The 14,779-nt window shown below is 42.6% G+C and overlaps 1 protein-coding gene across 1 annotated transcript in view; it reads right to left on the reverse strand.

The window, feature by feature from the left end:
- TRIO (trio Rho guanine nucleotide exchange factor) overlaps positions 1–14,779 on the reverse strand; it is a gene marked incomplete in the record, with an annotated part of 1,361,655 nt that overhangs the window by 1,052,199 nt on the left and 294,677 nt on the right.

Consider the following 14,779-nt stretch of genomic DNA (forward strand, 5'->3'; position numbering starts at 1 on the left):
AAAAGCAGACATACAGTACTAGTCTTTCAGAATAGATGTCAACCATGGCTTCCTCCATATACACACAAAAATGTAGTCACCCAGGGACAAGAAGTGCCCTTTTGCGGCACTGCCAGGTATAAAGTGGAAAAAAGACTGAAAAAATAAAAACAAATGCAGCTTCCACATAAGGCTGTAATATATTACATTTTTCCTTTTGGGTTTAGATATGCTTAAAACGATGGTACTACAAAAACTATATCAATTTTACATCTCATCACTGACTAAACTACAGCTCTTCACTTTTTCCACATTTTGTTATGGTACAGCCTTATTCCAAAATTAATTAAATTCATTATTTTCCTCAAAATTTTACAAACAATATCTAATAATGACATCGTGAAAGAAGTTTGTTTGAAATCTTTTCAAATGAATAAAAAAAATTTAAAAAAAAATGTATATGTACACAAGTATTCATAGCCTTTAACCACTTCAATACCAGGCACTTAGACACATTCCCGCCCAGGCCAATTTTCAGCGCTGTCGCAATTTGAATGACAATTACGCGGTCATGCTACACTGTACTCAATTTTTTTTATCATTTTGTTCCCACAAATAGAGCTTTCTTTTGGTGGTATTTGATCACCTCTGCGGTTTTTATTTTTTGCGCAACAAATAAAAAAAGACCGAAAATTTTGAAAGAAAAAACAAGTTTTTCTTTGTTTCTGTTAAAAATTTTTGTAAACAAGTACGTTTTCTTCTTCAATGACGGGCACTGATACGGCGGCACTGATGGGCACCGATGAGGTAGCACCAATGAGGTGGCACTGATGAGGTGGCACTGACGGGCACTGATAGGCGGCACTGGTATGCGGCACTCATAGGTGGCACCGATTGGCACTCATTGGCGGCATTGATGGGTACTTATGGGTGGCACTGACAGGTGGCACCGATGGACACTGATGGTTGGCACTGATGCCCCTAAGTTTGGCATTGCTGGGCATCACTGCAATATAATGGTGCCAATCAGTGCCCATTTGTGGGCACTGATGGGCACATATTGGGCACTGACTGGGCACAAGTGGATGGCCATGGGGTACATACCTGGCCATCTACATGTTGCCCCCTTCCCTGGTGGTCCTAGTGGCAATCCCTGGTGGTCCAGTGTGGTCATCTGAGGGGGGCTGTGCTGATGACCCCCCGTCAGGAGAGCCGCCGATTGGCTCTCCTCTACTCGTGTCTGTCAGACGCGAGTGAGGAAAAAACGATTAACAGCTCTTCCTATTGACATCGTGATCAGCCGTGATTGGACACAGCTGATCATGTGGTAAAGAGCCTCCCCAGGAGGCTCTTTACCAAGATCGGTGGAGCGGTGTGTCAGACTGACACACCGCTCCACCGATTGCCGCAATGCGCTCAGCGGCATGTTATCCTGCTGGACGTCATATCACGCCCAGTCAGGATAACTGAACCTCCACCTGGCCATCATCTGCTATGGGCCGGGCGGGAAGTGGTTAATCAATACTGTGTTGAGGCACCTTTGGCACCAATTACAGCCTCAAGTCATTTTGAGTATGATGCTACAAGCATGGCACACCTATTTTTGGGCAGTTTCTCCCATTCTTCTTTGCAGGACTTCTCAAGTGCCAGAGATGTTGAATCAGGTTCAAGTCTGGGCTCTGGATGGGCCACTCAAGACATTCACAGATCTGTCCCATAGCCACTCCTTTGTTATCTTGGCTGTGTGCTTAGGGTCATTGTCCTGTTGGAATATAAACCTACACCACGGTCTGAGGTCCAGAGCGCTCTGGAGCAGGTTTTCATCAAGGATGTCTCTGTACATTGCTGCATTCATCTTTCCCTCAATCCTGACTAGTCTCCCAGTTCCTGCTGCTGAAAAACATCCCCACAGCATGGTGCTCCCAGCACCACGCTTCACTGTAGGGATGGTATTGGCCAGGTGAAGAGCGGTGCCTGGATTTTCTCCAGACATGATGCTTGCCATTCAAGCCAAAGAGTTCAATCTTTGTTTCAACAGACCAGAGGATTCTGTTTCGCATGGCCTGAGAGTCATTCAGGTGTCGTTTGGCAAACTCCAGGAGGACTGTCATGTGCCTTTTACTGAAGAGTGGCTTCCGTCTGGCCACGCTACCATACAGGCCTGATAGGTAGACTGCTGCAGAGATGGTTGTTCTTCTGGAGCTCTGTTAGAGTGACCATCAGGTTCTTAGTCACCTCCCTGACTAAGGCTTTTCTCCCCCGATCCCTCCGTTTGGCCAGGCGGGCCCACCCTAGGAAGACTGCTGGTGGTTCCAAACTTTTTCCATTTATGGATGGAGGCCACTGTGTTTATTGGGACCTTCAATGCTGCAGAAATTTTTCTGTATAAGAGAACAAAGAAAAGTAGGGCTGGTCTTAAATCCCTTTACATAAATCTCTCACATCGAATACAGAATATGTCTTATAGTGTAAACATCACCTATATTATAATATATATCACTAAAACAAAAATCTAAATGTGCAAACTGTGTCTAAATAAAATGCAAACTATTGCATAGATAAGGTGAAAAGTGCTTCATAAACCTATATGCAAAATCACAATTCATAATGATATAAAATACAAGTGCAATAATCTAAGATCAAAAACATTATAGGAATAACAAAAGAAAAAATATAGTCCATAAATAGTCCAAAAGAAAAATCCAAAAGTGTCAAAATGATAAATATCGGCGACTTCCTAGTTCAAGCTGATTCTGTGCTTAAGGAACGTGCCACCCAGTGTAATCATCCACCAATCGCACTAAACTCACCAGAATTAATGGCTGGTAATATTATAAATCAGCAACTGCACCACTGAACAATCTCCTGATTCAATCCCCGACAATGCTTCACTGCAGGTTATCCTCCCTGAGTGTTTCATACAGGTCCCACATAGGTATAAAATGGAAGGAAGGAAGGCTCCCATAGTGTGATAACGTATTTAAAAAGCCTTTATTTAAAAACAATAAGATAAAAACACTCACATTGTTAAAATGTCCAGCCAGACATTAGGGGATCAGCGCTAAGTAATGTTGCCGATCGTCTCTGGCTGCTACTCAATGCCGCAAGCATGATCCTAGCTTGCGCAGTGACGTCAGTGTCCTTGCCCCTCTTACACGTTAATCATACGCCATTTTCCCCAGATGTCGTACCAGCCATTAACTCTGGTGAGTTAATTTAGTGTGACTGGTGGAGGGTTACACTAGGTGGCACATTTCTTAAGCACAGAACCACCTTCAACAAGGAAGTCACCGATATTTATAGTTTTGACACTTTTGGATTTTTCTTTTGCACTATTTAATGGACTATATTATTTTTTTCTTTTGTTGTTCACATACTGTATTTGATCTTTTAGATTATTGCACTTGTATTTCATATCATTATGAATTTTGTGATTTTGCATATAGGCTTATGAAACATTTTGCACTTTATGTATGCAGTAGTGTGCACTATATTCCATAGAACAATTTGCACTTCATTTAGCCACAGTTTGCACATTTAGATTTTTGTTTAAGTTATATATTGATAATATAAGTGATGTATACACTATAAGACATTTTATATATTAGATGTGAGAGATTTATGTAGAGAGATTTAAGATCAGCGCTGCTTTAGTTCTCCTATACGTTTTGGTCTTCCAAAAATAGAGTGGCTGCGGTCTGTTAATCTCTGATACACAGAATTATCTTAGGCGCTGGTGTTTTCTTACTTTTAAAAATTTCAGAAATTTTTCTGTACTCTTCCCCAGATCTGTGCCTCAATACAATCTTGTCTCGGAGGTCTACAGACAATTCCATGGAATTCATGGCTTGGTTTGTGCTCCGATATGCACGGTTAACTGTGGGACCTTATATAGACAGGTGTGTGCTTTTCTAAATCATGTCCAACCAACTGAATTTACCACAGGTGGACTCCAATCAAGATGTAGAAGTATCTCAAGGATGATCAGTGGAAACAGGATGAACCTGAGCTCAATTCTGATTATCATGGCAAAGTCTGTAAATACTATGTATTAACCATGTATGTTTTTTTAATTCTTTAATAAATTTGCAAAGATTTCAATCAAATTTCTTTCCTGGTGTCATTATGGGGAATTGTTTGTAGAATTTTGGAGTAAAATAATGAATATATCCAATTCCTGACCAGCTCCTGTACATATACAGCGTCAGGATGGCTCTTCTGCGTGAATCGCCGTATATGTACAGCTACTCCTTTAAGAGTCATAGCAGGCGCACGCCTGCTGCATGGCAAGGGACCCAATGCAGGTGGCCAACAGGCGCGATCGCCACCGTTCGAGGGCACGAGAGCCAGAACGGGGAATTGACATTTTCACAGTAATCAGTGCATTTTATAGCAGGGATCGCTGTATAACTGTCAATGGTCTCAAAAACGTGTCAAAAGTGTCCGATCTGTCCACCGCAATGTCGCAGTCCCGCTAAAAATCGCAGATCGCCACCATCACTAGTAAAAAAAAAAAAATCTATATTTTATTATCCATAAATCTATTTCCTATTTTGTAGGCGCTACAACTTTTGTGCAAACAAATCAACATACGCTTATTGCATTTTTATTTTTTTTACCAAAAATAGAAGAAGAATACATATTGGCCTCAACTGATGAAGAAATTAGCTTTTTAAAAACATTTTTGGGGATATTATAAATTGTTGCTCTTTTTTTGTTTATAGCGTAAAAAAATAAAAACCACAGAGGTGACCAAATACAACCAAAAGAAAGCTATTTGTGAACAAAAAAAAGGACGTCAATCTTGTTTGGGTACAGCATCGCACGACCGCTCAATTGTCAGCTAAAGCAACACTGTGCCATATCACAAAAAATGCTCTAGTCATTAAGGGGGTAAAATCTTCCAGGGCTGAAGTGGTTAATAAATTTTGGAATAAGGATGTAATATAAAAAAAAATGGAAAAAATGGAAAAATGGAAAAAGTGAAGCACTGTGAATACTTTCCGGAGGCACTGTATGCTGACAAGAAAGGATTTAATAATTGCTTTAGATTATGTGCTCTCCGCCAAAGGGTGATGTTCAAACAGAACCAACCAATCAATGGTTCTGCCTTTTCACAGATCAAGCCATTTTGAGAGCAAATGTTCCTCCACAGCAACTGCATTCAGGCTGCCAGCAGCCGAAGGAGGTTGGGGCTACTAATACTTATAATTTTTCTTATTGCTTCAGTTTAGAGGACAGTGAGGTAAAAGAGGAGTTAGGTATAGAAAAAAAGCTTAGATTTGCTTTAAGCATTAGCTTTCTGCACCATAAACACTACACTGGGGTAGTTTGCCCGCTTTCAAAGAAATAAAGGATCTATCATTTATTTTTTTTTATCACAGGCATATTTTAAATGATAGAGACAGAATATCAAACAAAAATCCAGAAAAAGCACATGATAATGTTCTAAATTGAGTTGCAGTTCAGCAAGTAATATAAGTATTTGATCCCCTACCAAACCAATAATAATTCTGGCTCCCACAGCTTGGATACAGTATGTGCTCATGTGGTACACAGATTAGTCCTGTTAATTTAACTACTTCAGCCACGGAAGGTTTTACCCACTTCCTGACCAGGCCATTTTTTGCGATATGACACTGCGTCGCTTTAACTAACAATTGTGCAGTCATATGACGCTGTACCCAAGAAAATGTATGTCTTTTTTTCCCCACAGAATAGAGCTTTGTTTTGGTGCTATTTAATCACCTCTGTGGTTTTTATTTGTTGCGTTCTAAACAAAAAAAGACTGACAATTTTGAAAAAAAACATTTGTACTTTTTTACTCAAAAAAAAACAAAATGTAAAAAAACAACATCTCTTCATCAATTTAGGCCAATATGTATTCTGCTACATGTTTTTGGAAAAAAAAATCCCATGCGCAAATGTATATTGATTGGTTTGCGTGAAAGTTATAGTATCTCTTGTTTTTACTGGTAATGGCGGCGATCTGAGGCGGACAAATCCGTATGTGTAACACAGACATGTGTCCATAGAATCTTTCATCCATTCCATCATCATTTGCAAGATGTTAGGGATAAGATTGTAGACCTGCAGAAGGCTGGAATGGGCTACAAGACCATCAGCAAGTAGCTTGGTGAGAAGGAGACTGTTGTAGCTTTTATTTGCAAATTGAAAAAATACAAAATGACCATCAATCGCCCTTGTTCTGGCAGTCCATGCAAGATTTAGCCTCATGGGGCAAGGATGACCATGAGAAAAGTGAGGGATCAGCCCAGAATTACATGGGGAGAGCTTGTGAATGACCTCAAGGCAATTGGGACCGCAATCACCAAACAAACCATTGATAACACTAAGCTATGCAGTGGAAAAACATCCTTACAGGATGTCTCCAATTTACAAGCGAGCACTGTCTAATTGGGCAACTAAGTGGAAAAAGAGGTTTAATGTTAATAAATGTAAAGTTATGCACTTGGGGGCCAAAAATATGCATGCATCATACATACTAGGGGGAGTAAAACTGGGGGAATCCATAGTGGAGAAGGATCTGGGGGTTTTGGTAAATCAGAAGCGCAATAATAGCATGCAATGAAAAGCTGTGGTTTCCAAAGCGAGCAAAGTTCTGTTGTGGAAAATTTTATATTAATATATTATGATAAGTCTCCCAGTGTGTGTTCAATCACAGCCCGCTCTAATAGCTGACTGGGGCAGATCAACGCTGGCTGAGACCTGTTAGGTAGTGGAAAACTTCCTGGTGTTTGGAGAGAGGTGTTTGCGGAGAGAGGGCATGTCCGCCAGCAAAGGGCCCCTGTGCAATGCACAGAACGATCGTCTGGTGGGGATGCGTTCACTCTGCAAAGACATTATCGGTTTAGAGGTGTTTTGCTCTTGTCACCCCTGGTATGCCTGATCAACATGTTTGGGGTGCCATGACGTACACCTGCAGATAATCTCCCATGCACAAGGAACTTTAGTCATCGTCATTTAGTATATTGTATCATGTCCTGTAGTCATTGTTCATTGGTTGTTTTGTGTTCTGTTGTTAAATCCATATATGGTCACTCACATCCTGTGAGGTCATATCCGGTGAGGCTGAGGTCATATCCTGCGAAGGGAGCGATTGGCTGTTGGGGCCAGGGCTTCCTGTTTGTGATTGCTTTTGTGGTCTTTTGAATAAAGGAGGCAGACAGAGCTGTAAGGCCAGTCTTGCTGAGATGAGAATGTAAGAAGGATGTGTTTTGTCTATTTGTGAGCATGAGACACACACACATACACACACACCAGAGGATGAGCTACACCAGAGGAGAGACATATGATCTAAAGGTGAGATGGCATTTGTATTATTAGACGAAATTGTTATTATGATTAGAAACAGGAGATTTGGCTGTGTGCTCTGTGTGCAGCCAAATTTCACTAACAGCTCTTTCTTGTATTGAGAGATATGGACTCCAGAGAAAGATAATTTTGCCCCTGTACAAATCTTTAGTAAGACCTCATCTGGAATTTGCAGTTTAGTTTTGGGCACCAGTTCTCAAAAAGTCGGGGAACTGGAAAAAGTGCAGAGAAGGGCAACCAAACTGATAAGAGGCATGGGGGAGCTCAGCTATGAGGAAAGATTAGAGGAACTGAATCTATTCCTTCTTGAGAATAGGAGATTAAGGGGGGATATGATCAACATGTACAACTACATACGTGGTCCATATAGTGAACTTGGTGTTGAGTTATTCACTTGAAGGTCATCACAGAGGACAAGGGGCACTCTTTACGTCTAACCTCTCCAAATAAGGGGAGGATTCTTCACAGTAAGAGCTGTGAAAATGTGGAATAGACTCCCTCCAGAGGTGGTTCTGGCAAGCTCAGTTAATTGCTTTAAATAAGGCCTGGATTCCTTTGTAAATGTACATAATATAACTGGATACTAACATTTATAAGTAAAGTTGATCCAAGGAAAATCCAATTGCCTCTCAGAATTTTTTCTACTGCTGTAGCAAACTGGAGCATGCTTTGCTGGGGGTTTTCGTCTTCCTCTGGATCAACTGTGGGTGAAGGATTGTGTATATGGGATTTTATTTTATTTTTTGGTTGAACTAGATGGACTTTTTTCAACCCGATTAACTATGTAATAGTAAAAAAAAATAGTACTGTAACTATGTAATCAAATACGTCACCATGGATTGAAATCCTGCAGCGCCTGCAAGGTCCCCCTCCTCAAGAAGGAACAAGTACAGGCTCGTCTTAAGTTTGTCAATGAACATCTAAAATGATTCAGAGAAGGATTGGGAAAAAGTGCTGTGGTCAGATGAGACCAAAACTGAGCTCTTTGGCATTAACTCGACTCACCGCGTATGGAGGAAGCAAAATGGGGACTATGACCCTAAGAACACCACCCTTACAGTCAAGCACAGAGGTGGAAACATTAAACTTTAGGGCTGTTTTTCTGCTGAAGCTCCAGGCCAACTTTACCGCATCGAGGGGCCAATGGACGGGACCATGTATTGTAAAATTTCAAATGAGAACCTTCTTCCCTCAACCAGAACACTGAAGATGGGTCATGGATGGGTCTTCCAACATGACAATGACCCAAAACATACAGCCAAGGCAACAAAGGAGTGGCTCAAGAAGAAGCACATTAAGGTCATGGAGTGGCCTAGCCAGTCTCTGTACCTTAATCCTACAGAAAATTTATGGAGGATCTGAAACCTTAGGATTTTGGGAATATCTGTAAAGAAGAGCGGACCAAAATCCCTCCTCCTCACCTCTCTGCTTGCCAACAAAGGTTTCTCCACCATGTACTAAGTCAAGTTATGCTTAGGGAACAGATACGGATTTTACTTACTGAACTGCAAATAAATAACATTTGTATCTTTTTTTTTTTTTTATGGATTTTCGGTTGATATTCTATCTCTATCATTTAAAATACACCAATGATAAAAATTATAGACCCTAGATTTCTTTGTAAGCGGGAAAACTAACAAAATCTGCAGGGGATCAAACAATTATTTTCCCCACTATGTGTATATATATATTTACACACACACACACACACACAGCATCTGGAAAGTATTCACAGCACTTCACTTTTTCCACATTTTGTTATGATACAGCCTTAGTCCAAAATGGATTAAATTCATTATTTTCCTCAAAATTGTAAAAACAATCCCCTCTAATGACAATGTGAAAGATTTTTGTTTGAAAGCTTTGCAAATTTATTAAAAAAAAAAAAAAAAATAGAAAAAAAAAAAACACATGCACATAACTATTCATAGCTTTTGCCATGACACTCAAAATTGAGAACAGGTGCATCCTTTTTCCAATGGTCATCTTTGAGAAGTTTCTACAACTTGCTTGGAGTCCACTTGTGGTAAATTCAGTTGGTTGGACATGATTTGGAAAGGCACACAGCTGTCTATATAAGGTGCCACAGTTAACAGTGCATGTCAGAGCACAAACCAAGCCATAGAGTCCAAGGAATTGTCTGTAGACCTCCGAGACATGATTGTATCGAGGCACAGATCTGGGGAAGGGTACATAACAATGTCTGCAGTATTGAAGGTCCCAATAAGCACAGTGGTCTTCATCACCCATAAATGAACTTAGTTTGGAACCACCAGAACTCCTTTCTAGTGCGGGCCGCCCAGCCAAACTGAGTGATCAGGGGACAAGGGCTTTAGTCAGGGAGGTGACCAAAAACCCGATGGTCTCTCTGACAGAGCTCCAGGGTTTGACAGTGGAGAGAGGAGAACCTTCCAGAAGAACAACCATCTCTGCAGGACTCCACCAATCAGGCCTGTATGGTAGCATGGCCAGACAGAAGCCACTCTTAATTAAAAGGCATACGACAGCCCGCCTGGAGTTTGCCAAAAAAGCACCCGAAGGACTCGGACCATGAGAGATAAAACTCTCTGGTCTGATGAAGCAAAGATTGAACTCTTTAGCCTAAATGGCAAGCGTCATATCTGGAGGAAACCAGGCACCGTTCTTCCCCTGGCCAATACCATCCCTAAAATGAAGCATATTGCTGGGAGCATCATGCTGTGGGGATGTTTTTCAGCGGCAGGAACTGGGAGACTAGTCGGGATTGAAGGAAAGATGAATGCAGCAATGTACAGAGACATCCTTGATTAAAACTTGCACCAGAGTGCTCTGGAACTCAGACTGGGGCGAAGGTTTATCTTCCAACAGGACAAAAACCCTAAGCACACAGCCAAAATAACAAAGGAGTGGCTACGGGACAACCCTGTAAATGTCCTTGAGTGGCTCATCCAGAGCGCATACATGAACCTGATTGAACATCTCTGGAGAGATATGAAAATGGCTGCGCACCAACGCACCCCATCCAACCTGATGGAGCTTGAGAGGTCCTGCAAAGAAGAATGGGAGAAACTGCCCATAAATAGGTGTGCCGCGCTTGTAGCATCATATGCAAAAAGACTTGCGGTTGTAATTGGTGCCAAAGGTGCACCAACAAAGTATTTAGCAAAGGCTATGAATGCTTATGTACATGTGATTTTTTTTAGTTTTTTCAAAGATTTCAAACTTCATTCACGTTGTCATTATGGGGTATTTGTCGAATTTTTAGGAAAATAATTGTTTTAATTCATTTAGGAACAAGGCTGCAACATAAAATCTGAAAAAAGTGAAGCACGATAGATATATATATATCTATATAGATAGATAGATAGATAGATAGATAGATAGATAGATAGATAGATAGATAGATAGATAGATATATATAGATATGGGGAGGTCCAGGAGATTATATATATAAAATCTCCTGGACCTCCCCATGTCAGCCTACTCTGGGTCAGCTCCGCCCCCTCTGACCCCTCCAGGACCACCTCTTTTCTAGCCCATAAAAGGGCGGCTGTCTGCCCACACCAGTGTTCTTTTTTCGTCCTCGCTCCAGACGCCTTTTAAAGTTTTTTTTTTTTTTTTTCTTCTCCATCCATCCATCCAACCTGTCGGGTTCAGCCTCTCCTGATTCAGAAGACCCCCCCATATAGGCTGTAAATCTCCTGAGGAGGTGGATTCCCGTGGTGCTGGGATTGTATGGTACAGTATAAATGACTGTGTATTACTGGCAAAGGTCACTGGCAGTATAAATGACTGTATATACCTTTGTTAGGCAGGTGCTGGCACTCTCTCCTTCCATGTTTTTGTGTGTTCATGGTTTGGCTCGCTGGGTCTTGTGGTTCACCTCCTCCACGTGTACTCCTTTCAGGAAGCTCAGAGTTGTGCAGGTGAGGTCAGAGGTAGCTTCCTCTTTGGGTTGTCTAGCAAACACCAGAATGCTCACTGCTGATTGCAGCAGCCTCTGTCCTCTAGGCTGATCTCAGGCTCCAGCTATTCAATCTGCTTCTCCGCTCTGGTAAGCTTCCTTCCAGGTCTCTCATTATTTCTGCTGTGTTACTTGTCTGTCAAGAGTATTTTTATTATCCTGTACCTTCGAGGACTAGGGAATTTTGCCTGCCTGCCTAGCTGCCTTAAGCACCGAAGATTTGGATGGAGAAGTTTATTTTAATTGTAGTTATTTATTTTATTTAAAAAAAAAAAAAAAATAGAGAGCACATCCTCTGTGTTTTACAGAGAGAAGGGCCCACTGCGAGATAAACTCCCACAAAGAGGTTCCAAATCAGCATTCCAGTCTCAAAACAGTAAAGAAGGGACTAGACATGAAAAATCGCAGAGTTGCATGCAGCTGGAGAGATGCCTGTTGTCACAGCATTCCAGATCTCCCTCGCTCTTACCTCACTTTAGTCGCTCGGACCCAAGCCAAGAGAGGTCAAGACATCAGACGGCTCAGGACAATGCTGCAAAAGCACGCCAGGTTAAATCCTACATTAAGCACGCAGTCAAGGAAGGGTTAAAGAGTGTTTCAAGGAATTCTGCTCATCCTGCTGTATCTTCACCATCTGCAGATTCAGATCATGTGTTTTCAGTGCGTTTTATTACTGAAGTCGATAGCGCTTCGGATCCATCTGAGGCTGAGATGGTCTCAGAATCGCATACGTTTGATTTTTGCACTGGTTCCCCCCCTTAGTGGAGGCTGTTAAGGAAAGAAAAAGATACTACCCGTATTTAAATAAATCGTTACCCTCGTTCCCATTTCATTTCTGAAATTAAAAAAGTAATTGACGATGAGTGGGGGGGGGGGGGGGGGGTGTGGCTGAGAAGAAGCTCAATGTGCATAATGGGACACTACACCTAAGGTGGATGCTTCATTATGTATATTCGCCCACCACATTACGCTTCCGCTGGAGTATTCGGTCTCTTTTAGGGATCCTATGGATCGCAAAATAAACGCAGACCTAAAAAGGTTGTATAGTTTTAGGTCTGCAGACCGGCGGTAGCACTCACTCCTGTGGCAGCAGCGCTTGGGCTGGGTTCCCACCTGTGCGTTTTGCGGATTTGCACTACCGTCCGTTTATCATGGTCTCCTATGGAACACGTTCTGTGGTGCGATTCTGCGGAATGCGCTGGGAGTGCATGGGTGTGAATCCAGCCTTAGAGTGTGGGTAGTAGAGCTGGTGGATGGATGTTTGGATGAAAGTCTGGGAAGTGGCAGTTCTTCTCCTTTGCAGACTTCTGTAGAGTTGTGGCTGAAGTGGCTGTCGACCAGGTCAAGATGACAGCAAAGATAATGGCTCTTTAAGACACAGCAGCCCTTTCAGTTTTACAAGAGATCCAAAGAAGGATTCAGAGAGGCTAGGGCTTACAGACAGTTTTTCAGACAGTGGAGGGGAGCTGGTTCAACCTTCCAGAAACCTTCCAAGCCCAGGGCCAACAAAGCTCCTGGGGCTGTTTCCACTGTTGAGTCCCCAGAGTTGCACGATTTACACTGCGACTTTGCTGTGCGATTTGTGATGCGATGTCATTCAACCTGTGAAAACCACGTGAGAACAAGTGGCACAGATGTCAGAACAAAGTAGTGCAAAAACCTTTTATGGAGTCTCTGCGACTTAAGTCGCACCAATTAGAACGGGGACCATTAAAATACATGGGTTTTGACTTGTCATGAGACTTCGCATGTGTCAGGTCACGCAACAACTCGCAGTAGTGGAGACAGAGCCTAAGGCTTCAAATAAGTCCTTCTGAAGCTGTCTCCATTTAACCCTCTCAAGTAGGAGCAAGACTAGCCCAATTCAGGGGGGTTTGGGCAGACAAATTACATGATGCCTGGATTGTAGCCGTCATTCGATCACGTTATTGTCTCGAGTTCAGAACAAGGCCCCCTCAGACCTTGTTCATAGAAACTGAACTTCCTATGGATTTGGAAAGGAGGCAATATATAGGGGAGCTGTTGGCAGCAAGAGCCATCCTTCCGGTTCAAAGGCATGAATTGGGTCAAAGAGTATGTTCCCCCTCTGTTTTTGGTCCCAGAGGCTTCAGGGGGTTTCAGACCTGTTTTTGACCTCAAAGTCCTGAATTCTTACATGAAGGTTCCACCATTCAAAATGGAGTAATTGGAAATGATTGTTTCGGTTGTGGAGTCAGGAGACTGGATGGTTTCCATCGATCTGGCAGATGCGTATCTTCACCTCTCTATAGACGCATCTCACCATTGTTTTCTTAGGCCTTCCATGGAAGGCTTTCATTTTCATTTTTAATCTCTCCCATTCAGTCTCTGCACGACTCCAAGAACGTTTTTTGAAGCTACTGTCGGTCGTTGTGACTCTCAGGGTCAAGGGAGTGCAAATATTTCATTATCTAGATGACATGCTACTTCTGGGTCCGTCAAATGAGCTCCTTCTAGTTCATGTGAATTCACCTGCAAAACACTAACTCGTTTCGGTTGGTTGATCAACTTTCGGAAGAGCCATATGCATCTGACCCAAATGTTGGAGTATTTAGGAGTACAATTCAACACGGATCGGGGTCGTGTTTCTCTTCCTCAGAGGAAGGTCCAGGGGATCCAATCTCAGACAAAGCAGTGATGGCCAGGCCTTCTATGATGCTGAAGGAATCCATGCCGTATCTGGGGGTTTTATCAGCCACAGGTCCAGTAGTCCCATGGGTCAGGTGGCGCAGAAGGAGGATTCAATGCAACTTTCTTCTTCAGTAGGATCATCTGCTAATTCTGATAATCTGGTCCCTGGTTGGTGGTCAGTAGCACGCAATCTTTCCAGCGGAGTTCCGTTGAAGGCCTCAGAACCAATAATGGTGTCGACCAATACCAGTCTGGCAGGCTGCAGGGCACACTGCCTGGGACAACAGGTTCAAGTCCAATGGTACCTTTGTGCGGCAAAGAGTTCAAATTTCCTGGGATTGGATGCTGTCAGATGCACTCTTAGTGTTCCAACCTATGTTGCGAGGTCGAGCTGTCAAGATTCTTTTGGACAACAAAGCTACGGTGGCTTATGTGTCTCATCAAGGGGGCACAAAAAGTCACCCTCTCCTTCAGGTGGCATGTCAATCTTCCTCTGCACAGAGAATCTCGGCTCTCTTGCAACATCTTAACTCCCAGGGCCTGGCAATGTTTTAGCAGATTGCTTGAGTCGAGACTTTGGGGATCGCAACAAATGGGGCCTCAAACCCAAGTACCTATGCAAGATCTCCAGGATCTGGGGGATGCCTTAGATAGATCTTATGGCATTGGAGAATTGTCAACTGCCTTGCTTCTTCACCCAGACCTAGCATCCACAGGCATTGGGTCAGGGTGCTCTGTCCAGGTCTTGGAACTTCCCCTTGTTGTATGTGTTCCCGCCGCTTCCATTGGCTCTCAAAATACTGCTGAAGATTCAGCAAGAAAGGGTCACAGCAATAGTAGTCCTACCTTACTGGCTCAGGGAGCTGTGGTTCC

This window comes from Aquarana catesbeiana, linkage group LG05 (genome assembly GCF_042186555.1).
Source record: "Aquarana catesbeiana isolate 2022-GZ linkage group LG05, ASM4218655v1, whole genome shotgun sequence".
In the NCBI taxonomy this organism is placed as follows: Eukaryota; Metazoa; Chordata; class Amphibia; order Anura; family Ranidae; genus Aquarana; species Aquarana catesbeiana.